A 26,088-nucleotide genomic window follows, 5' to 3' on the forward strand; every position below is an offset into this window, starting at 1 on the left:
ACCTCCCGGGCCACAGCAGAGAGCTAGACTGGAAGAGGAACAACCAGGACAGAATCCGGCGCCCCAACCAGGACTAGAACCCGGGGTGCCGACACTGCAAGCAGAGGATTAGCCAAGTGAGCCGTGGCGCCGGCCGATGGAAATACAATTCTAAGGCAAACTTGTATATAGTAAGAAATGTTCCTGTTTCATTAATGGGGCTACTTAGCATTTGGATATTCTTATTCTTTTAAAAGTTTATGGTGTAAGCAAGATATCCAGTAGCATATACATTAGCTCAGTAGATTTCTTAATGTTTTGCTGAAAAGCAAATTTGAAACATATCAAATGTGAGTTGGTTTGAATGAGAGATGCTCTCTTGTGTTTTTCAACTCCAATATCTTAGTAATTTATCCTTCACTAAATATCTGTTCGGAGTCCAGCATTGCCTTAGGCTCTTTAACAGAGGGGTGCAAAAATAAAAGAAGATGTATATACCAGAAGCTCCAAATAGAGAGCAGTGCTAACAGTGTGGAGCTAGAGTTACCTCTGAAGATGGGTGACACAAGCTGTCCATGCCATGGAAACTCCAGGGGGAGAGGGAACCATGCAGAGTGGGATGACTTTGTCACCTGCACCCAGCACCCTGGGACAGTATTTTTGGGCGCTGTCTTGGTCTGTTCTGCTTCTGTAAGAAGACACCTGAGACTGAGTCACTTACACACAATGTAAATCTATTTCTCGCAGTTACAGAGGCTGGAGATCGAGGCTTCAGCAGGTTTGGGGTGTGGTGAGGGTGTGGTCTCTATTTCCAGAATGCTGCCTTGGATGTTGCAGCCTCCAGAGGAGAATGTACGGAGCTTCCCTGTGTGATAGAAGGCATGCAAGCCCCCAGAGCATCGAGCTAGTTCCTTCCAGCCCTTTTGCAAGGCACGAATACCATGCACAAGGGCAAAGTCTTGACGGCCTCAACACCTGCTAAAGGATTCACCTCTTACTGCTGTTGCACTGGGGATTCAGTTTCACTGTGTTTTCTGGAGGGACGCAGCATGCAAACCACAGCAGTCACTTTTCTCCCAGGCTTAGGAGCAGTGCTGCCTGCCCTCTGTCCTGTATTTGCTTCATCATCCTCTTTGGTCACACGGTCTTGATGCTTAAGAGCCATCTGCCAGACAGGCAATTGCTCACCATTCGGGTCTGATCAGCCATCTGAGCCTGCTGTTTCTCACTTTGCCCAGATTCTGTACCCACCCCACCTTTTCATCCTCACTGCCAGTTTCTTCATTTAAGCTTTCATCATCCCTCATCTTGATTACTGCAGAATGTCTTGGAACTGGGCTTCCTGCCACCCGTCTTTAGTCTTTGCAATCCATTTTTCTAGGTTGTCCCTAGAGAGTACTTTTCCTAATATCCTGATCTGATCGTGTCATCCTCCTCCTGGACTCGCAGTGACTCCCTTAATAGGATGAAGCCCAACCTCTTTAGCTTGGTGCTCAAGGTGTTTACCTTATGCTCTAGCCCCACCCTTTTAACCAGCTCCCAGTGGTCTCATGCATGGCAAGCTTCACCCAGTTGGCTTTACTTGCTGTTTCCCAGGCACAGGATGAGTCCTTCTACTTCTGTGTCAGGTTAAACATTCGCTGCGAAATTGTTCTTGACTCTCTCAGTGACATTACTTTTCATGTCTGTCTGTCTGTTTTCAAACAGCTTTAATCTGTTAACATCAACCTCATTCCATGCTATTTTTTAGTTTATTAGAATTAAAGGGTTTTGAGGTGGGTATCTGGTTGGATCACCTGTTGTGGGAGTGCCTGGTTCAAGTTGCAGCTACTCTGCTTCCGATCTTGCTCTCTGCTAATGTGCCTGGGCCGGCAGTCAATGATGCGTCAAGTACCTGAATCCTTGTCCCCCAGATGGAATTCTCTGCTCCTGGTTTCCACCTGGCCCAGCCTTGGCTGTTGCAGGCATTTGGGGAGTGAATCAGTTGATGGAAGATCTTTGTCTCTCTATCTTTCAAATAGGAATAAGAATGAGAATGAAAGAAGAGGAGAGGAGAGTTAAAGTGTCTTAACAGTAGAAAGGAATTTAGAAATCATACAGGTGAGAAGCCTCTCATTTGCCAATGATGTAAAACTGAGGCTTGGAAACGTCTGTAGCTTTCCCCAGTTTCTACTTTTCAGTTGTCCTTGCATTTTAATGCAGTAGCATTCCCCAAGAAGAGCTGGATTCTCTTTGCTCTGCCGGCACTCACACCTCGCGTCCTGCATCTCAGCAAGTGGTGCTCCGGTTCCTCAGTGTCTCGTCTGCTTGGTCTGCAGATGCTGCAGGTCCTCGGGAAGGAGCCCACTTTCCCGACTCAGGGGTGTCATCATTTCCCACGGCTTCAACATTGATTCATTGGCAGTTTGCACCCAGATCTCTCAGAATCATTCAAGTGTACTTCTTTTGTTTCTACCTCTGCTGTTCTAGTCCAGGCTTCTGGGAGCTGCAGCGGCTTCCCGGTTGGTTCACTGGTATTCTGTGTGGATATTCCTTGGCGTCAGTGTCCACGTCTCCAACAGAGAGTTCTCTGAAGAACGCAAAGACAATCATCACATTCCTTATTGAACAATATGTAACACAAACCGCCATATTGCTCCTTTCTTTCCTACTTAGTCATGGCACCCATAAAGTGAGGGGCCTTGTTAGCGTTTGTTCTTTGTTCATCTAGTCACATGACAAAGAAGTTCATGCTTCCTCCTTTATAAACACGTATTACTGGAATGAGCAAGTAAGTGAAAGATCTGGAATTCTAAAAAGACCTCAAGTCTCTGTATTTTTTTTTTCCTGAAAGATTTTAATCTTTTAGGTAAGGGCTGTACCATTCTGTTATTGAGTATTTTATTTTTCTAGTTTTGGGAATGAGATATTCCTGTGTAACCCTTGTCTATTCAGTGCTTCTCAGCAGTGGCCACACCTCAGAATCACTTAGGGAGCTCTAACAACAAAACAAAACAAACAAAAGCAAACAAAACCAGGGTTTCACCCCAGGTTAGTTAACTCTGAATCGCTGAGGGGGTAGGATCTGGTCCTAATCGGTGACTTAAGAGCCTCCCAGGTGCTTGTAAGGCACAGTCAGGGTTTAGAAACCACTGCTTTAAGTTGAATCCTCCTTCATGGCCATGTCAAGTAGTGTCTCCAGGGAAACTCAGAGATCCCTCATTTTTTTCTTTGGACTTAGTAGCATGTAGTGAAGCGATTATACGATCAATACTTATTTCGTTATTCCAGCTGCGTGGTAAGAGCCATTAGGGCTGAGATTATGCATTATATTTAGGAAGTCGCTGAGAACCAGAAAGTTACTTTATGATTTCCTCGTAATTGACAAATGGCCACTTGTCACTTTGCAAAGACTTGGGGTTGATGAGCAAGATCAGTTTTTATCCATGGACTCTGGATTTTTGATCACCCGTATGGCTTAACTTCCCGGAAAATTGTTCTTATCTGTTCCATCTTATTCTTGACCTGCTGGTGAGCTGTCTCGAGGTACATGATCAACTGAAGCCAGCAGTCTTCAACTGGGAGGAGCAAGCTAAGCAAGTGTCTCCACATAGCGCTTAGAAAAATCACCTTTGCATCAGAATCTCTGGGACTTTTTGGAACTATTTGTATAGCTGCCATGGGAGCCTTAAGTTGTTCTGGTGTGGCATGCAGCAAATTGAGTAGAAACCTAAAATGCGTACTAATTCCTCTTTAACTTTTCTTCGGGGTGTGGGGGTGAGGCAGATTTAGGTACAAAAGCAGTTTAAGTGTATGCATACTTCTATGGGCCAAGGTTACTCAAGTGTCCCATTGGTGAAGACCACAAATTTAGTATGCTTGTTTGGAAGCATATTTTCCCTTGTGCAGAGTCAAGTATCAGGTTTTAAAATTGTTTCTTTAGGCATGGTCGCAACTTTCATTGTGAAACTAAAAGGGCAGGTAATTTCACAGCAACTTTTCCTGAAGTCTTTCCTATGGCTTCCACCTTGAGGATACAAGGAAACCCAGAGGGAAGCCTGGTGTGAATGGAGGCCCCGTGCCTCTGCCTTTAGACAGAAGCTTGGCACCCTCGAATCCTGCCATCTGGCCCAGAGGAATCTGGAAATGTCCTTTTCAGTGGCATCATTGATTGGAGTCAATTTCGGCATCATTTTTTGCAGCTGCTGGGAATCTTTGTGGCAGTCCACCCCAAACCACAAAACATTAAGCAAAAATGCCCATAGTATGGAAGTGATATTTTGAGTAATTTTGTGATAGATTTTGTTTCTAACTGAATTCATGCTGCCTGCTGCCTTTTGAAAAAAAAAAAAAAAATCCAGATGTTGACTTGTCCTTGTTAGGAAACTAGTTTAACAATCCTAAGACTTGTCTTTATCATGAAGGTAAAAAGAAAAAGCAGCTATGTTTAGAACTTTAGCTCAGTTTGTTTTGTGTGTGATTTTCTGTGTTAGATTTAAAATGGGATTATTGAAGTAAGCTCCCTATCAAATGTAGCTAATCAGATGTGGGTTTTGGTGAGCTGTACAGTTAACTGGGGTCCTGAGCAGCCCAGCAGACTTCAAGTTCAGTGTTTATGTAAAGCCACGAAGATAACATCTTACCATGTGATGTTTGCTGGGGCTTGAGCTGGCTGACTACAATGGCTGGCATTTTCACTGTTCTCACACTTACAAAAATAAAATCAGAAAGCATGAGAGGATACAGAAAGACATCTGGTAGTACAAAATGAAGACATTTATCAAAAGGGATGCCTTTTTCCCTTTTACAAACTACAAAAGTTTGTTTCATCCCATCATGCTTAAAAGTATAAATTTCAGGGAGTAGGCTTTCAGTCTAGTGGTTCAGATGTGAGGTAAGAGACCCACATCCTTCATTAGAGTATCTGGGCTTGATACCTAGCTCTGGTTCTGTACTCTAGCCTCTTATAATATGGTCCTGGGAGGCAGCAATGATGGCTCAAGTAATTGGGTCCATATGAGAGACCTGGATTGACTTACTGGTTCCTGGTTTTGTCCCTGGCCCAGTCCTGGATATTGTAGGCATTTGAGGAGTGAACCTGCAGATTGGCTCTCTCTCTCTCGCTCTCTCTGCATTTCAAATTAAAAAATAAGAAACCAAACCTGTCATGCTATCCTGCCTCTTAACAAAGAAAATTCCTCTAAAAAATGTTTGTTTATGTATTTGCAAGGCAAGGTCATGGGGAGCTCAGGGAGGTGGGGGAGAGATCGACCTCCATCTGCTGATTTACTCCCCAGAATGGCTCAGCAGCCTGAGCTGGGCCAGGCTGAAACTAGGAGCCAGGAACTCCACCTGGATCTCCCACGTGGTGGCAGGGATTCAAATACTTGAGCCATCATTTGCTGTCTCCCAGGTGCATTAGCAAGGCACTGGATTGGAAGTAGAGTAGCTGGGACTCCAAGTGGCAGCTTAACCTGCCATGTCACAACACTCACCCAAAGAAAATTCTTTAAAAAATAGTGTAAAACTCTTAGAATTAGTAAAGTGTTGAATGCATAACAAAAAATTGAAATAAGTGTTTCTTGTATTGAAGTAATTTTATTTTTGTGTTTGACCTTAGTATATTGATTATGCTAATTTAGAATGAAAATGTGTAATTAGACTCAGGAGCCATATTGCAGTGGGAGAATTTAAGAATGAGAGTGACTTAACTGAGGACAAAGAGTTCTGGGGCAGGCATTTAATATTGCGATTAAGATGTCTTTGGGACACATCCTATATTGGAGTGCCTGAGTTTGAGTCTTGTTTCCAATTCTGATTCCAGCTTCCTGCTACCATGCACCCTGGGGGGCAGCAGGTGATGGCTCAAGTACTTAAGTTATTGCCATCCACGTGGGAGACTTGTGTTGAGTTCCCAACTTCTAGCTTCAGCCTAGCCCAGCCCTTTGTGTTGCAGGCATTTGGAGAGTGTAACAAAGGATGGGAGTGCATGCTCTCTGTGTCTCTGTCTCTAACCTTCAAATAAAATAAATAGGTAAACAAACATTTTTTAATTTTTATTTTTTTAAGTTTTATTTATTTTATTTGAAAGGCAGAGTTAGAGAGTGAGTCAGAGGGAGGGAGATCTTCCATCTACTGGTTCACTCCCCAAATGGCCATGATGACTGGAGCTGGGCCAATTGGATGCTAGGAGCCAGGTGCTTCTTCCAGGTCTCCCAAGTAGGTGCAGGGATCCAACTTGGGCCATCCTCTGCTGCTTCCCTAGATGTATTAGCAGGGAGCTGGATCAGAAGTAGAGCAGCCAGGACTTAAACTGGCACAACGCAGGCTACAGCTTAATCCCTTAAACCACAATGCCAGCCCCAGCCCTGTAAATAAATATTTTAAAGACAAATTCTTGTGCAGATCTGTCTTTCAAAGGGATCATGTTTCCTTTGTAGAACTATAACTGATACAGAATATTAGTCACTGCATTGAATTTGGATACTACTGTAATGATATTTAATGTAAGGTTGAATATCTGTTTATGCTCTTATATCTATTTGTTAGAATGAGGTGAGTTACATATAATTATAAACTGAAGGGACTAGACCCAAAAGCAATGGATGGAATTAATTTTATCACCTTTGGTTCTCTTTGTTATGAACAGATTGTTATGACTTGCCAAAGAAAAGATGTTATCTTTGGAAAAGCACTAAGCCTTTAAAATGTTTAAAATTTTTAAAATGTAACTTTAAATGTAACATGAATTATAGGTCTGAAAAATTGTTATAATTTTCAAACTTTGTGTTGGAATTTCCTTAAGATGATTTCTCTTTTAGTCCTGATCACTTTCACATTTTTGTTTTTTTTTTTCACTTTTGTTGGTGTTTATTATTTTTATATTGTGAAAAATACATCTTCTGTAATTATTATATGTGCTCAGTTTTTCAGCACATTTGTTTATATGTATATTGACAGGCTTAAAAACACACAGTCCAAAGTGTTTGATATTTTAACGTCATAAATACATACCAAAAAATGTGTGTGTGTGTGCATTATGATATGTGGTTGTGATACATATGTCTAAAGATGCACAAATGCATGTACACACACATTTCTGTTGATGAATTATCTCCAAAGATCTGTACATTTGACTGCTATTAATCAATGGTTCTTGAAAATTAATGAGATTAATTCATAAATCAAATAATCTTGAAAGCCTACAGCCTGGCTAGTGAGATTAGTTAATTCTCTTCCCTTAGATACATTAACTGAGTACAAAATTTGGGATATAGCATTTCAGAAGATCCTGCTGTTCCTACTGTCAGTTTTAACATTATTGTAATGATACATTTAAACTGTAATGGAAGAGACAGCAGGATTTGCCCAAAAATTCAAGTCAAAATGTGCACCAGGAAAAAAAAAAGTCTCTTGAGATGGGTTGAATTCTTCTGAAGAGAAAAATATATAATTTACTAGTGCCTAAAATATTAATGAAGATATATGTGAGGGGCTTTTTAGAGGATAATTTATCTTATATTTATTATCAGAAAGTGCTGTGCATTTGAAATCCTCCTTTTGCTGCACTCAAACAGAATTTCCACTAGTAATGAAAAATGTGATTCCTGCCCATTTTGTTTCCCAAATATGTAGAGCGAGGTATCTCTACTGGAGCAATAACTTCCAGTGTAATTTACACTGGCATTTGTTAACAGCAAACCACCTCTCCATTGGGGGTTAAGAATATTTAATCCTTTAAAGCCAACATATATAACATGTAGCTATGTCAGCTACAGCTGTTTCTAAACATCAGTAACAAAATTATAGACAGGTTTTGAAGCTTCTGTGGTGGGAATGAATACATCTGAGGATTCAACTTGCTGACAGTGTTTATGTAATTTAATCTTACCATCTGGTAGAAAGTAAACATTTTTTATAAAATTAAAGTTTATAAAGTGAATCACTTACACTTTCCAATTGTTGCAAATGACAAATTTAACGGCAATTTCATTGAAGAATAAAAGGAATTTCTTCCACTGTCTCCACTTGAAAACTGGGTGGCAATTGCTGCTGCTTAATCTGCGTTGGTTCCCTCTACAGCAAACGACTCGACACTTTCAGCTAGGGATACTGCATTGCATGCTTCTTGCATTCCTGTGTGATAACATGCATGTTTTTATTATTTCATTTTTACACAAAAGATAAAGACTCTGCGGTGTTGTATGTCAAGAATCTTAGAATAAGTGATGTCAAATAAAACACACACCTGAACTTAAATGAATCTTTTATTGCACTCCATATTTTTTTCTGATAACATCATAGTCTTTATATACTGTACAGTTAGCGATTGTGTGAATTATTGTGGCATAATCCATTGTGTTCACCTCTGCAAATAACACCTTTTCCCATCTTTAGAAGTTGGCAAATTAGCAGAATTGTGAAATTGCCAAATTGATCTACAAACCCTGCCAAGTTAAAACTTTATAAATGTGACCTAAACATTTTACTTGAAATGGATATACAGGCTGAAGGGCTCTTGTGTTTATAGTTGTACTCTGTATTAAATTGAAAGTCTATGCTCTGTGTTGATGTAATAAAATTTAATTAGTTGTGAGTCAGGTTTTGGTTTAGTGGTGATTAGTTTAGAGTATAATTATTACATCTGGTGGCAGTTTAAAATCCACAAGCATTTTGATCATTTTCTAAGTACTGGGGGGAAAAAGGAAAAGAAAGCCTCGGTCAGACTTTGACAGAAACAGCAATAAAAAAAATCCCATTGGCTAATTTCTGATTTCATTTGACAAATCATGGAAAATTTACAGCAGCAAATTAAAATATAAATCATGATATGTCTGTGTATTGTTGATCTGGTATAAGTACTTAAAATATTTTGCAATGGTTTTTCTTTATTAAAGCAATTTAATGAGACTTTAGATACTTCTTGTTACTCTCATAAAAACTATTATGAAATGATCATTGGGGTCAATATGTGCTTTCCAAATCAAGGAGAGTTTATTAATGAGCTTGAAAATTACCTTTAATTCATTGAATTCTGACCATTTAAGAAAATATTAGCATGTAAGTATTGGATGCCTCCAACAGGATGAGAGGTAACTTTTGGCTAACAAAGCAGTTACACAAAAGTATTCTAAGTAAATCGTTAAACTTTTAAATTAGTGAATTTAATAACTAAAACGTATAGTGTCTCTCTGAGATAGACACTGTAACTAGCCTATCTGAGTCCAAGGCTGCTCTGGAGAGAGTAATGTTGACTTTCAGCATTTTCCTGCTGCTTTCAATCTCTGTAACAGGAATCTATTTTTTTTCCCCTTGTGTGAGCCAAATGCTGTCTCATTTCTACTTTTAAAAAAGTATGTTTAGCAGGGTTTTTATTTTCCCAAAATTTATTGTTACTTCTAACTTAAAAGTTATAGCCTGGATAGATGGGCAGTAATCCACAACACTGTTCAGCACCAAGGGTGTTTTCTGCAGCAAGGCTTGTGTTTCTCATCATTGGGCTGTTGGACTTCGTGGCATTTAGACAAAAACCAAAAAGTTGATCAGTAGTGTGTGTTGTAAATGGTGAAACCTTAGTCAAAGTGAGTAAGTGATGTCACAAGGCCATTAAATAGCTTAAAGGGAATTTTCATAGCTTAATAACGCAATTTTATAAGCTAAGCTTTGGTTTACTACAAATATATAGAGAATATTTAAATTTTTATTTCTTTGATAATATTTTTCCCTTCTTTATTTGACTTTATTAGTAAAGGGTCTGTTTTGACTTCAAAGGAGGTCTTATGTTATGATCATTTCCATTTGGCAAGGAGAAAGAAGTGATTTGAAATAAAATATTCATGAGCTGACATAATTAAAAATATTAACCAAGACATCTAAATTGGCTTTTACAATATACTGTTATAAATATTTATTTAGGTCTTTGTGAAAAGTCTGTTGTATACATGTCTTACATAGCATATAGCATCCAGTTTTAATACATTTGTAATTGTTAGTACATGTTAATCTGGCATCAGTATTGAGGATTCTAGAAGTGTGCACTGTAAGCCCAGTGGGTACATAGGACTGGACTGGGGGTGGGGTAGGATGGAGAGATGGCTAAGAGGGAAATGCTCAGGAGTCTTCCAAGTGAGACGAGACGTGCCCATTGAGGTTAGCAATACGACGTACACAACGTGTAATTAGGCATCAAATGAGATATTTAATATGAGATGAGATTGGTTTGTTGCTTTAGGTTATTTCTGAGTAGAGTTACCATACGTTCTTAGTTTGGCATTCAATCTTAAAAAAAAAAAAAACTTGAGTTCATCAGTATCCTGGCTGTGCTAAGACTTTTATTCATCAAATGAACAAGATAGTGCTTAAAAAATCAGTTAACAGTTTTTGAAAAATTTTATTGAGAAATAACCTTGTGTCCAGGATTTTTTTTAATACCTTGGGCATTGGTAATCAAGTCACCAAAAAACCTGACAAACTATAATTATACACATATTGGGTATATTTAAAAATATTTATTTTTAAATTCAATGAGCTACTGAGTCCAATATGTGCCAAAAGAATATTAGGGACAATGGGAAGTAGAATATGTTGTTGGATACTGCCTGGCAGAAACATGCAGTCTGGTAGATATCTTGTATTAAAAATAGTAGCAAGGGTGGGCATTTGGCCTAGTATTTGAGACACCCACGCTCCACATCAGAGTGCCTGGGTTCAATTCCTGGCTTGGGTTCCTGACTCCAGCGTCCTCCAACTTCCTGCTAATGTAGACCTGGGGATGCAGTGGCAATGGCCCAGGTAAGTGGATACCTGCCACCCATGAGAGAGCTGGATTGAGTTCTAGGTTCCCAGCTTCATTGCTGGCCTGTCCCAGCCATTGCAGGCATTTGGAGAGTGAGTCAGCAGAAGGGAGCGCACTTCTCTCCCCTCTCCTATCTCTGCCCCTCTGCCTCTCTCCTCTCTCTCTGCCTTCTAAATTAAAACACACACACACACACACACACATATATATACACATACACTCATATATATGCATGTTTACAGAGTCCATATTAAAAGTAATGTAGTGTTTTGAATATTTTTCTCAAAACCAGGGTGAGCTTTTTGATGCAACTGGCTATGCCACAGGTCTTGAGATTCCTGAACTCCATAGTAGTGGCTGGGATAGAGTCCCAGGTCCCCTTGCCATCCAGCTTCCTGCTGATGCACACCCTGGGAGGTATCAGATGATGGCCCAAATAGGTTGCACTCTGGACCACCCACAAGGGAAACCTGGATGAAACTCCTGGCTTCAACCTGTCCCAGGTCCAATGGTTGTGGGCACTTGGGAAGTAGGGAACTAGCAGATGGAGGAGATTCATATTCTCATTTCTCTCTCTTCCCCATTCAAGTAAAATTAACTTTTCAAAAGGAACCTAGAAAATCCTTACTGCAATATTATGAAATAGATATATCTAACATGGAATAAATGTAGTCATTCTTCCCCATCCATCAACATAAATAAATGTGAACAGCTAAGTAGACATGGTGACCATGCGAATGGAAAAGATCCAGAGAAGACTCTTAAGACTTTTGTCCTGGGTTCTGAAAATAAATGTTTAAGAAAAGAAGCTATTTTCTATTTTCAGGCTGATTCTCTTAACTATTTCTCTTGTTTCCACCAAATGGCAGTGGAGAATAACGAGTTTTGAAATACTTAATTAGTCAATAAATCTTTATTATGTGCCCAGCACCTAAGAACTAGCACTTGGGCATTGTAGCTCTGAAATGATCAAGACAGATCTAGCTCTTGCCCTGTGCATTTGAGATGACAGTCTGAGGTCAGAACAAAGACCCAGTAGCACGTGAAGGTTTATGGTGAGACTTGGGGGGAACATACATTTTGGGGACTATGCATCTGGATGTAAGTTGTGATTGAACTCCAAGAATAAATGTGTCTCCAGACAGAGATAAAAGAGAAAGGGCTTAAGGACTAGAATTTGAGTAAAGCTTTCAATTAGGAAGCATTAAAATGATGAGGAGCCAATAATGGGAATGAAAGTCATGTTTATGGGGTTTGGAAGAAGGTCAAGGTCATTGAACAGACTTTGGCCTGAGTGACCTGGAAAGTTTCATAATAGCCAAAATGACAGAGACTGTTAGAAAGCTCTGAAGAATGCAGCTTGAGTGAGCTTCTTCTAGATTAGGAAAAAAATGGGTTTCCTCTGCCTATGGACTCGAGGGCACTGTAGGTAAAAATCAGATGTGGGATGTGGAAAATGCAGGAAAATCGTATGTGAACAGTTCCTCTTGTGTGTAACTTTTCTGTATCTATGCCTGGAAACTAATGGTGATTTTGTTTTATATCTTTTATTTTTTATTTTATCTTATATTTTATCTTATTTTTAATTATCATATTTTATATCTTACATTTTATCTTTATATCTTATAAAAATTTTGACTTTTGGATTGCTTCTTTGCTGATACCAATAGAAAAAAGTTGCTATTTTGTATGAAGAATGTTTAGTAACTTTCTTGGTAAAGCATCATTTGAAAAGCAAACTTTATGCAAATGGATAACTAAAAAATTATTCTCAGAAACTAAGATTAATTTTCACAAACACGGTGATCTCTGTGTCTGGTTTATTTTGATGACCAAATTATGTTTCAGGACTTTTTCTTTGTTCAGTAAGTAAATTAGATACTGACAGTAATATTTGTAAGAATAGAAATTCCTTGCTAAATCAGTAGGTTCATGAAAATACACTTATGATAATCTATTAGAAATTTAATTTATATATGATGTGTTAGCTCAAAACCTATTCCTTATTTTTCTTCCTCATCTTTTTGAGACTCTTGAAACACAAATCTAGCTGCACAACAAAAGCCTGCTTGCGTTTCAGTGTGGTGTTCTTTCTTTTTTATTTTTCCTAATTTCATCTAAAGAAAGCGACCTCCGCTACTAATTCACACCACAGACACAGACACACACACACACAACAAGGAGGTTGTAGCCCTCCAGCTCAGATTACCTGAGTGATCCACAGTAGCAGAATCAGTCAGCTAAATATTCGGGAGGAGGGGGTGGGCAGCCGGGGCCAGATTGAACCCCAGCAGGCAGAGAAAGGCAGTTGAACTGATAGTAGCAAATCACAAAAATAATTGAAACTGGAGAACCCTAGTCCATTAATCTGGAGACTCCTTGTATAACCAATGAGCTTTAATATCCAATTTAATGAAAGATGCTTATTTTACTTTCCAGAGCAGAAAAATTAATTGGTAGCTATAATTTAAGTTTGGTCTCCTCTCTAATTGAAAGAATGTCTAAAGGGAGGGAAAAAAACATTTTCATCCCACTCATTTTCATTTCTTAATTTCTTTTTTTTAGAAAAGTTTTATTACAAGTATTGACATTTTCATTATTCCAATTGGAATATTTAATTGGTTACTCGCTATCTCTAAGTGGTAAAAAAGAAAAACGTTTAAAGACAGCGAAGAGTTGAATGAGCTTGCAGTCTCTTTGCAGGTGTGAGGATCAAATTGGCCCCGGAAGAACCTGGCACGTGACAATGTATCAGAAAATATATTCTAAGGCAGATAATATCATAATGCACTTATCTTTTCACTATGTTGGAAATTAATTTTATTAGTGACCCTTCACAATCTACTGTTTAAAACTTTATTTATTTGAAAGAGTTACACACAGAAGGAGAGGCAGAGATACACACAGGAGAGGCAGAGAGAGAGAGGGAGGGAGGGAGGGAGGGAGGGAGGGAGGGAGGTGTCTTCCATCTGCTGGTTCACTCCCCAACTAGCCACAACAGCTGGAGCTGCACCCAGGAGCCAGGAGCTTTTTCCGGGTCTCCCACATGGGTGAGGGGCCCAAGGACTTGGGCCATCTTCTACTGCTTTCTCAGGCCTTAGCAGTGAGCCGGATCAGAAGTGGAGCAGCTGGGACTTGAACCAGCGCCCATATGGGATGCTGACACTGCAGGCAGTGGCTTTTACCCGCTACGCCACGGCCCCCACAATCTCTTATTTAAAAAAAATTTTTTTGGCTACTGCCCAAGCCCTAGTACTGTACTGAGTGACTGATGCTTATGTTTGAAATTGATTTATTTTTTGCTTTTGTTACCTCAGGTGTCAGATTATGGTATGTGTGTATAGATATATATATTTATGAAGGTAGTTCAGAAACATTGTGGAAAAAAGAATTAATTTTGGTGCAAAACAGTTTTGAAATCCATGTATATAGGGTATCTTCAAAAAGTTCATGAAAATGCACATTCAAAAAATGGATTTAAGATTTTGTGCCACCAAAATAAACTTTTCTTTTAAATAAATTTTTCCATGAACTTTCTGAAGTACCCTTGTGTGTGTGTGTATGTGTGTGTGTGTGTGTGTAATGTATGTATAAAATTTGTGGACCACAAAAAAATCTATATACTAGTGAACACACCAAAATCTTTTAATTAATTTTTGTAACATTCCACAGGGATTCTATGTATTTTTATTGGTTTACATGTAATGCTTTTATATTTTTATACTCTGCAGAGTGATAATTCAAGACATTTATACAGCATGTACTGATCAAATCATGGTAATTAGTATTTCCATTTCCTTGGTGTTTATGTTTGGAGAGAAATATTTATAGCCTATTTTTAAAATTATTACTCTAGTGCACAGTTCTGAAATCCAGACAGAATCCCTTTGAAGGCATGCCCAGAACTTCTGGCAGAGTGAAAGGCAGGCGGTTAGGAGTGTGGCCTATATAAAACATCTGAACAGAACTTACGAGAAGACCCTCCCACTTCTTCCTCTGCCAAAGAGTCACTGACAGCCAGGCAAGCTGGTACCTTTTCATGACCAAGTTTCTCCTGATAGAAGGACATGTATGATCCTAGAATGATTTATCTGTTGGAGAGGAGTACTTCTGTCAAGCTTATTTTGCTTTTATTTCATGAGGACATTTTATCTTTTTAAAAGATGTGTTTGTTTATTTGAAAGGCAGAATTACAGAGAAAGAGAAAAATCTTCCATCTGCAGATTCACGTCCCTAAAGGCCACAACAGCCAGGGTTGGGCCCTATTGAAGCCGGGAGCCTGGACCTCCATGTGGGTGTTCCACGTGGTGGCAGTGGCCCAGGGACTTGTGCTTGCTTCTGCTGCTTTCCCAAGCACATCGACTGAGAGCTGGATAGGAAGTGGAGCAGCTGCGACTTGAACTGGTGCTCACGCCAGCCCCCGTGAGGGCATTTTAGGAAGAGCCAGTGTAGTGTGTTTGCTGAGCACTATGTTTGAAAAGTCAGCTAATCACCTCCCAGAGAAAGCCAGTGTGATTTTGCTCCTTTATGCACGTGGGTGCTTGTGGAACTCTGGGATGAGGCTGCGGTGACTGGAAGTAGGTGCTCTGTACAGGGTTTAAAATTGCTACAAGGTAGTACCAGTCATTGCATGCTGTGAAGTGGATGACTCCTGTGATCACAATTAACTGTTTTATTTAATGATGGTTTTAGTTATAGTTTACAGTTGTAAGAGTTACTGATGTTTTATTTACTGAGTTAGATCTTATAAATTTCATTCTCTAAGATCACATGCTATTGGATTAACATCTGTGTGCCCAGAAAAATGCAATGCTTAGTGTAGGGCCTGGTTTAACAGCAGGCATGTAATAAATGATGCTAAGAGAATGAATGGAAATAGAGTGGCACATTGGAGAGGCAGGATAGCATGGTGATTAGGAGCATGGGCTTCAAAACAAAACTTGCCTAACAATACAGCCCCACCACGGTCTGCCTGTGTGACTTTGGACACATCACCATCATCCTCAAAAGGGAAATCATAGTGGAGATAATAAATGGTACTGACCTCATAGGTTTTTAGCAAAGCTGAAAGAGTTTCTACAGGTAAGAGACTCATGCAGGTACATAATTCACAAGCAGTAAGTGCTAAAATATATGGCTTATCATTGGTTTGAAAATAAGTGTTCTTTCAGAATCACAGTTTTAAAATACACTGTTGTCATTTGTTAAAACCATCACTATGTTTACAGAATGTTTTATGGTTGGGAGAACTCTTTTCACATATCAGCTGATAAAACTTGACTTTCTGTTTTATTCAAGCCCTTTGAGATGGGTGGGAGAGATGCTACTGTTTTAGAGACAAGTCAAGTTATTTTCCAGAAAAGCTGTCCTGTGTGAGTGGTTGTGAATGAGGTGAGGTGCCATGTTGGTCCAGGGCGACAGCTGTTGCGGTCAGGTGGTGCTCCATAAAGCTTACTTGTAGCTGGCCTGTGCCTTGGACTCGGCACTGCCATCCCCATGGTCTGGTTAAGACCTCGAGACCTGATGTAAATGTGATTCTTTTTAATGTGCAGGCGATCCAGGGTTCATGCAGATGAAGTGGGCCCAGACACCTTGACTTTTCTCATTCTCAAAATGATCTTGGAACTCCTGCTGCCCAGCTGTGTCTGGAGTTCCGGCTCGGCATCCGTGCCGCAGCCACACAGGGAATCGGCCTGCAGGCCCTGCCTCTACCCACTGCCCCTGGGTCCTGCCGATGTGAGGACCTTTCTGTTAGAAAACCACCCCAAACTTCTCAGATTAGGTGACTACAAAGTTACCTCTGAATCATGATGAAAGCAGAAAAAGATTTTTCTTTTATTTGAAATAAACACATCTGGCATCATGTTTCCTTTTGCTGTACCCTGACCCACTTAACATTGCCATTGCTGGTGGAAAGTTTTGAAATTCAGATGAGTTGACAAATAATTCGAGAGAAGTCAAGGAATTTAATCCGTGGGCCTAGGACATGGACTTTTATCCAATATTTTATACATTTTGCTCTGACAATTCCTGTTACAATAGCTCTTTAAGTGTCTTAAGTGTGCGGAATGTATATGCATCATCCTTATAGATTATAAACACTCCACAGACAGGATAGGCATTCTGTAATTATGTCTCCTACAAAACAGAGTACCATGTTTAATACCTGTCAGCTATTCAATGGATACACGGTTGAATTGGACATTCATAACTCAAACTTCTGTGCCTTTAATAACCCCAAATGTCGCCAAGATTTGTGGCAGCTGAGAACATTCAGATAACTAAATTGCCCACTTTTATTCTTTTAGATAGATGGCATCAATTTCTACTGCCTCACCAAAAATTATGTAGGCCACGGATAGAACTTTCCTTATAAATTTTACAGCCAGCTCCTGAGAGGCCAGTGAAAGATCATTACCTCTGCAACACTGTTGATCTTCTCTGTGGCTTTTGATTCAAACAATGTGACAGTAGCCATCCCCCGTGGACAAGGTTAATAGAATTCAAGAAATATGAACCTACAAATATACATACTAGCACTGCATAAAATCCGTGTCTGGCATGTTCAGGGATTCTCTGGTTTTAGGTCCTAGAAGTTGTCATAATATATGTATTTCCCTTCTAAATTTAGTTGACAGTAATTTTGTTAGCTATGGGATATTTTCACTAAGTGGTTTAAAACATCAAGTTGAACTCATCACCTAATTATTCCTCAAAAATACTACAACAACGTGATAATCATTGTTCTGTGGTGTGTTGGAGGCTTCCATTCCAACTTTTCTCAAACATTTATAACTAGGTATTTTGTCCTGGGGTCAAGTAGACATTCTATAATTTTTCTAGTTAATTGCTGTAGATCAGCTTCTTAAACAGGTGATCAGGCCCATGGAAGCAGCCAAACACGTAAAGTAGGTTCCCAACACCCGCCAAGCGCAGCCTCTTCAAAACACAGGCCCTTACCTCCCCCCAGAACCCCGACTGGAATCGTGCTGGAGCCCTTGCTGGGCTGAGGACTGGGCCGGACCGCACTGAGGACCTGCGGAGGCTGCTCCAAGGGTACTCACCCGGCTGAGGGCAGTGACTGTGTGAGCCTGTCCCTTCACTGCCACCCGGGAAGCCACGCCGCCCTACTGGGGGCTGCACGGGGTGGGGGAGGGGTTGGCAAAGCCAGGGACATCAGACTGCAGGCGCAAGGCTGGGGGCCAGGGGTTGGCACCAGGAGCAGATCTCAATATGCCTTCCTGGCTGTCGCCCTCGGCCATCCTGAGCCTCTCCGAGGAGCCTGGGGCTGGGGGCAGGGGCGCCAGAGCTGGGTTTGAGAGTTGCCTTTGCACTGGGCTGTGTGGAAGATGCCTCCCTGCACCTCAGTCTTATGTGCGGTGAGAACAGCGTCTATTTCGTGCAGTTGTTAGTAAAATAACACCTTCCTTCGAAATAAAGTAAGTCAAGGAAAAAAAAAAAAAAACAAACCAGGTGATGCAGCTCTGCTGTGTCACCATATACACCTGTACATTTTCAGTTCCAAACATTTAGAAGCAAAAATCAGTGTGGGAACAGGGAACAAAGGAAAGGAACCAGAGCATGTATTTCAGAAACAAAATAAAATCAGTCTTTTTCCACTGAGTTCTTTTCACAATCCAGATTCTTAAGTGTTCACTGACTGAAGAACAGTGTAGTATCTTCAAGGTGTGAATGTTTGTATTCAGTATCAGAAAGAAACTTAAAAAATTGCTGAGCAAAAACATACCTCGATCTCGTATTTAAGTTAGATTTAATTTCAAATGCTTTTAAGGACCCCTTCTACTTGTTCTACTTATTCCCTTGGTGGTCTTTCAGAAGCCAGGTGTCTGGGATTGTCTCCAGCCTGCGCTAAAAGCACCCCAGGCTTTGGATTAATACCCAGGACTGCCTTTTATTTAGCAATGCCTATTTACATAATGCCCGTTCATTTAAACTCACTTGGAATTTATGGCCAAGATGAACCTAAACCAGAGTGGGTCAGCAGTGCATGGTCTTGTTTTTTCATGGAATTAATTTAAAAATATCCCTCTCTCCCACAACTGGGATGAAAAACGGACTGTGGAGGTATTTCTTATTTCAACTGCTGTACCACTATAGGCAATGAGGAATAACTACTGTTTACTTGCTAACAGTTTTTCAATGGGATAGAGATTTTTAAAAAACAAGATCTCTTATTGAACATTTCAGTATTATGAAATATATTATGATAATTTATGTAGCAGAATAACAAAACATACTGCAAACCACAAAGTAATCCCTTCTCTGAAACTGTCATTTCCCTCTCACAGAATACATTGACTTAATCCTTTGGTTCAACTTTCAAGTTCAAAAAGCATCTTTGTACGTGTGTTTATGAAATCTGAAGTTTTTCAGTATGGTTTTTGCCTTTCCAATATTGTGAATTTTTAAAATACAGTACGTCAAAGTGCATGTTACGGGATAAATCACTTCTTTTAATGTTAAGTTTTACATGAATTTTGAGTGTGTATGGCTTAGTCAAGGAACCGGAACCTTTGCCATTTTTGCAGACTTCACATTCAGATCCCCTTTGTGTTCTTCCCCCCAAGAGGTTAGACGTGTCAGGTTTGCATTCTGTGCAGGAGTGCACTTCTCTAAATGACAGCTTGTTTTACTTACCTGTTTGTGGGACTGAAGTCCTTAATAGTTGGACTTGCACACACAGGAAAGATTTAAATAAAACTACTTTCATTAAGGCTAAAGAAAAGTGAAAGGATTTTCTTCCTAAAATAATGTGGGCTTTGAATTAGGAATGTGTTACTTTGGAAAGTTTGCTTTTATTGGTAACATTTTAATGCTTATTTCTTTCTTTTTTTTCCAAATGACTTGAACATGTTAATTTTTTTGTAGTGGTTGACCATATGGGCTCGTTCTTTTTCTTTCTTTTTTAAAGATATATTTTATTTATTTGAAATACAGAGTTAGATGGAGAGACAGAGAGAGAGAAATCTTACATCCTTTAGTTCACTCCCCAGATGGCTGCAACAGCTGGGGCTGGGCCACGCCAAGACAGGAGCCAGGAGCTTCCTCTTGGTTTTCTATGTGGGCGGCAGGGGCCCAAACCCTTGAGCCACCTCCTGCTTTCCCAGGCCATTAGCAGGGAGCTGGATCAGAAGTGGAGTAGCAGCATATGAGATGCTGGGATCCCACTTCACAGTAATGGGGGTTCAGAAGGTGTTGATATTTTGTTACATAGTTTGAGGATGATAATTGCACTTGCTAGAACCTCTAAGGTCCCACCTGCTTGGAACCCTAGAATCTTGAAACCCAGCCACACTCATCTGTTTGTACTGCTCGCCTCTGCTTTTCCCCAAGAGTAGGGTTAATGTGATGTTTAATTGGTATTACATTTTAGTTATCTTCTTGGAATCCTACTTTGACATCTTTGCTTAGCATAAATTTATGTAGTGATTAAATCTTCCCATCTTCCTTTATAGCATTTACTGATGCTGTAGTAAAGAGAGCATTTTTATACAACTAAACATGAGGTAATTTTCATAAAGTCAATCTGTGAATTAATAGCCAGGATTTTAATTTCAGTATTAATCAGCATGGATATAAAGTATAAAATAGATCATTTTTCCAGAATTGTTTTTAGCAGGGGCTATGTTTGTTAAATGACAATTTTACTTTCTTTCATTTTAATCTCATTTTTCCTCCCACTAACAAATGACATCAATTCAATTATGTTTATTTTGTTTTACTTTAATTTTTTCCCTATCACCTGCTTTCAAAAAGACTTCTTAATGCATTCTTTTAACTTTGTATAGAGATAACCTAGTTCTTATCTACTGGGATGTATGAGCTTGCTTTGTGGTGTTACATCAAAACCCAGCCACTAAATAAACCAACCAGACACTAAGACTTCCAAAGAGGGGGGAAAAATGAAACAGCTTTCTTAGGAATTGCAATCGAGTATTCTGTGTACATAAACTAATCAGGACTGTTTCATTTCCCCTTTTACTAAACCCCTTGAACCTTGAACCTAACAATAAGAAATAATAGAAAACTAAAGTCCTGCCATGGCTCACTAAACTAACACCCTTAAAAGGCATTTGACTGTGCCTCAATATGAATGAGAATGTTCCCCAAATCTTCTGCTGAAAGATGGGGCCCCCTGGGGGAGTCTTTAATTGTTTTCCTCTTTTTTCTCTGCAGGAGCCACAGAACTCAGTTTCTTAACAAAACCAGTATTAGTGAGGAGATCAAAACCAAACCTCTAATATGCTCAGTATTTGACCATCTTTTTATAAAGCTAATCAAACTTGTTAAGGGAAATGTAAAGTAGCAGAATGTAATATTCTAGAAGGAACTTCTAGAATATAATATAAAATTCAAACAGTTTGACCCTTTGGTAGGCGTTTACTTAAAGTGAACTAATTTTCAGCAGAGTTAGTTGGTCAGTTCAGTTAAGACTTCATTTATGAGTAGATCTCTTTATAAACTCAAGGTAATTGTAATATGTGTGCCGTATCATGTCAGTTTATTTTCTACATTGTTTTATTTTTGGAACACATTTATAAATGTGAAACTATAGTATAGTGCCTAATCAATTACCAATAACATTTCATGAAAAAATAGTTGTAAATATTGCACTATGTGTCTGGCTGACTGGCTGATTATTTTGAGAGGCAGAGGGGCTGAGAAAACTCCAGTCCATTGGCTCATTGCCCAGATTCCTGCAACAACCAGGTTTGGGCCAAACTGAAGCCTAGAATTCAAGCCAGGTCCCCTCTGTGTGTAGCAGGGACCCAAGTACTTGAGCCCTAACCCACTGCCTTCCAGGAAGCTGGAGCTGAGATCCAGGTATATGGCATATGGACATCTCAGCCACTAGACGGAATGCTACCCCTGGGTTGTTCCTTTTTAATTTGTTCCTTGTTTTGTTGATGAAAGAATTAGTAAGGTATCATGACCTTTGGTTTTACAACAGAAATCAGCACACACATGCTCATAATGTTAACACTTTTCTGTTGTAGATAAGGAAATCTTAGCTTACATTTCTAAAATCCACTTTCTCCTTTTGGAGACTTATTGCTAATGGAAAATAATTGCACTGTCCAGTTTGGATGGTCCTACTGTCCTAGGTCAGCAATGAGAAAGGTAAGAAAAGTTTCTTTTGTGGTTCTAAAAAAAAAGTGATTTTGTGTGTGTGTGTGTGTTTATGGATAGAATATCATTTGCAGGATAATCCCTTCCTCCAAGACTCCTTCTAATATTCTGTGATGTCTAAATTATATCAGTAAAATTTCATTCCTATTTTGGGTGAATGAAGTACTCCCTATTAAAATGTTAATGTCTCTTAGCTATTTATTTCTAAGCTTGAACTTTTAAATACCAAGTTTCGTATCTTCAGGGTGATAAAGTACAGAAACCATGAAGGCAAGGATTTTTTGGTGTCAGTACTAAGATCTAGGAGGTAAGATAAGAAGAGTATTATGTGCAAAAATGGATGATCATCCAAAATAAGATGACCCTGATAGAACATTTTGTTGTGGGAAAGCCTTACCATGGTTCAGGTGCAGGCTCAATGCATTTCTAACTGAACCCCCAAGGCACATGGTTGGTTATTTTAAATATCACTGATTTTGTTTTTTAAGATTTTATTTATTTATTTGAGAGGCAGAGTTACAGAGAGGCGGGGGGAGATAGAAAGGTCTTCCATCTGCTGGTTCACTACCTAAACGGCTGCAACGGCCAGAGCTGGGCTAATCCAAAGCCAGTAGCCAGGAGCTTCTTCCAGGTCTCCACACAGGTACAGGAGCCCAAGCACTTGGGCCATTTTCCAGTGTCTTCCCAGACCATGGAAGAGAGCTGGATCAGAATAGGAGCAGCCAGGACTTGAACTAGCTCCCATATGTGATTCCAGGGCTGGCCCTATATCACTGACTTTTATAACTATCCAGGTCTTTCAGAGAAAAAGGCAATGTAATTTTAGCACAATGTACCAATATTATTATTATTATTATCTAAAGATGCAGGACAGCTCTCCTTCCATGCATGCAGCTTCCTTTATTAATAAAATTTTAATTAGAAAAAAGATGAAACTCAAAAAGTAATCAAATAAGTGTAACTCAGAAAGAATAACTTAAACTCCCTGTATTGTGATTATCATGCTAAAATATTAGGTTTCATAATACATTAATGGGCAAACTAACTGATTTTAACCTTCTTTGGTTTCTAACTAGATGTTAGTACAATCGATTAACTTTATTTGACTTTGTAGCATTTCTTTTATTCCCATGCGAACCTGAATTCATTGCAAAGATAGTCTTTTATATTATGCAGCGTCACTAATTATATTCCATCTAAGTGTTTTCTTTCAAATACAATTCTTTCACAGAAAGAATTGAGGAGGAAAATGACTTAATATTATAAAAAAGAAATTAGTGATATGGTCATATTTACAAATGTGACATGTTGACTTTAAACCCTATCATAAGCAATTTTGCTCTGGATTTGTGACTTTTTCCTCCAAAGTAGTTTTACTTGAAGACACCTGAAAAAAGAAGTTAGTTACAGAAGGAAATGTTGAAGAAAATACAGAATTTGAATTAAATACTGACTGGCTAATTTTGTGGTATACTGAAAAATAAAGTGAGTAAAAAAAGAATATATTTACAGAAGAACATCTTTATTCTGACTAGGAGAAATGTCCACCAACTTGATGAGAATGTTAGATAAAACTTGAACTGTCATATTAACAAGTGAGGCATATGGAGTTGTAGAAAAATTAAGGGTGGAATTGGATTTTCAAAGACTACAACTGCATTTTAGAAGAATTTTAGAATTTTCTAGGAAACATTGAAGGTGCCTTAACACAAAACTCGCCCAGAAGATGTTGCTCTGTTTTGTAGCAGTTACTTCAAGGATTCTGTGCTTTCATGCTTCAAAAGGGTGGAATCGAGGTCCTTGTCCATATTTCTTACTTGAAGAAAGGACCTTGATTAGGATTCATTAATATGCAGTTGTGGAACCAAAGGCCTACCTTGGTAGAAATAATTTCTATTCCCATGAACTCAAGGGAGGTCTCCAGGAATGAAAAGGAATGGATTGGGAAGGGATAAATCCCTTCCCTTCTTTTCTCATTATTTCAGCTGAAGGCCAACATACTGAGGGACTAGATAGCATGTGTCTTAGTTTTTATCAGCAGTATCATTTGTACCACATCCTGAGCTAAGTGCATATGTATTAAATTGTCCCACGTAGAGGCATGCCAAGATTGTGGGGTTATTTCTGAGAAAGCAGCAAAACTTATCTAGATCATATTATATTAATATAATATACATTTATTCTACATAGTTTCTATTTTTTAGTTCAGATTTCCTAGTTTACATTTTTTACATTCATGTTTCTAGTGGGAAATAAATAGCAAACAAATGAGTTTATGTCTGATTTTAGTAAAGTTAAAATATTTTCTATATTAAAACTACAAATGGTATTTGCTACAGCATATAAAAAGCCAGTAGTTCCATGTGTTAATCTTGATATGGATAGGGTCATTCTGTTTTATTATTCCACAGTAAATACTCCAAAGTTTTATAAAATGGTGACCAGCAATTTGACTTCTCACTCAAAAAGCTCAATATTATGAGCTGTTCTGAAATCACAGCAAGTGTACTTCAGGTTAGACAAGTAGAATAGCTTCACATGACAAAGATTTTTTAGCAGCTGTGTTAGAAGGTTATTACAAGTCCATTCCCAGTAGATCTGTTAGGTTCCTTAGACTGAAATTTCTGGCACAGAAGTCAATCAAATCCTTTTATTGGTATGCTTATCAGTCTACTGGGCCTCTGAGAGTTACATAGGATATTTCTTTGAAGAGTTTACAAGTTGATGTAGAAACAAGATAAAACCATATGAAAGCACCAATAATCTCTGAAAATTACCATTGCATCACAGATGTAAACACTTAATAAAAGCTACATGTTCGATGATGCTAAAAATATCACAATTGTAAGTGGACACATTATTGTATTAAGGAATGGATGTTTTATCAGTATAATGCAATTTTTAGTGTCTGAAAAAAAAGTTTTTTAAAAAAATTTAACCAAGTCTTTTCAAGTCAAACACAGCCTGTTTCTGTTGTTTGTCTAATATAAGCCAGTATTTTTATTTTTTTTTATATTTGGGAAGACCTGCAGATTGAACTACTTGAACTACCTAGCTAATCTGCACAGAGAAGAAATGATTGCGTGTTGACAACTAGAGATTAGTTTATTGCTGAGCTAAAATTATTTAGTTATAATCATGTGAAAAACATCTATTTTGTTCTGACTTTTGGAAGGAGAACAGACACTGCCAAAGAAAGATTGCAAATATAGCTTGGGGTATCTTCCGTCAGTCTTAAAATCGTCTCATTTACGCTCTTATCCATCTAGTCATCCAAGCAACATAACCTATTTTCTCAGTTCCATTAACTTTAGTGCCATCTTTGCCTTCTGATCAGCCATTGAACAAAGTTTTAAGTTGATGGCACTGTAGCATAAACAGAGCGTTCTTTTCAAATACTTATCACTATTTGAACAGAAGCTGTTTTACATACTCTTTACAATGATCTGTTATTTAGACTGTATTGGGAATCTGATCAAAGGCAGTGTTAGTCACACTGAATCTTTTCTGATTTTAAGGTCAGCATTTGAGTAAAGACCTCAAAAAGGAGGGGAAAAAAAGTTCATTCTTACCTAAACAACAAAGGTCTTGTAGCCATTACTATCTTGTGAGTCTTTTCTGAGTAGTCTCACCAGACAGAGAGCTCGTCAGTTATAATTCCGTCATTACTCTTTCTAACAGCCCTTCAACCCTTGCGCTCTTCAGAGTAGCTCAGAGGTGAGCGCAGCGCCCTGTGTGTTTGGTCCCACCACTCAGAGCAAGCAGCTGAAACGAAATGATGCCAACTGACTTTCAGGCAATTTCCTTCCCTCTGTGGAAATTTCTGTTCTCATATTGAATCGATTCACTGAGTGAAACTTGACCCTTGTTATAAAAGTACATACACTTTGCGATGTGCTCAAGTCATTCAGAATGAAATACCACTTGTATATAGAGAATACAAAATCCGACTACAGTATGTCCAGCTTATTTTGAAAATGAAAATGCCTTTAAGATCTGCTTTTGTATTAAGCCAACTACATTTCCGAAAACATTACATTTTTCTGCTCATTGCAGGATAATTAATGGATTCCAGCCTGAACTATAACTGTAAACACACAGCTCATCTTCCTTTTATAGATTTGGAAAATTATGCAATGAATTAAAAACTCCCTTTGTTAAATGGTGTGTGTGACCTCAAGGAT

At 38.9% G+C, this 26,088-nt stretch overlaps 1 protein-coding gene and 1 long non-coding RNA gene across 10 annotated transcripts in view; one reads left to right on the forward strand and one right to left on the reverse strand.

The window, feature by feature from the left end:
• The window catches only part of TENM3 (teneurin transmembrane protein 3), a 651,480-nt gene that overhangs the window by 17,229 nt on the left and 608,163 nt on the right, over positions 1-26,088 (forward strand). The window lies entirely within an intron of this gene.
• LOC149127774 (uncharacterized) lies at positions 693-25,750 on the reverse strand. Its single transcript, XR_016228921.1, has 3 exons — positions 25,477-25,750; positions 7,909-8,094; positions 693-2,548 (listed from the first exon to the last, which is right to left on the reverse strand). It is a non-coding gene; the product is annotated as an uncharacterized LOC149127774 (long non-coding RNA).

Source organism: Oryctolagus cuniculus, chromosome 2, assembly GCF_051225735.1.
Source record: "Oryctolagus cuniculus isolate XC-2025 breed Fujian yellow rabbit chromosome 2, ASM5122573v1, whole genome shotgun sequence".
NCBI lineage: Eukaryota > Metazoa > Chordata > Mammalia > Lagomorpha > Leporidae > Oryctolagus > Oryctolagus cuniculus.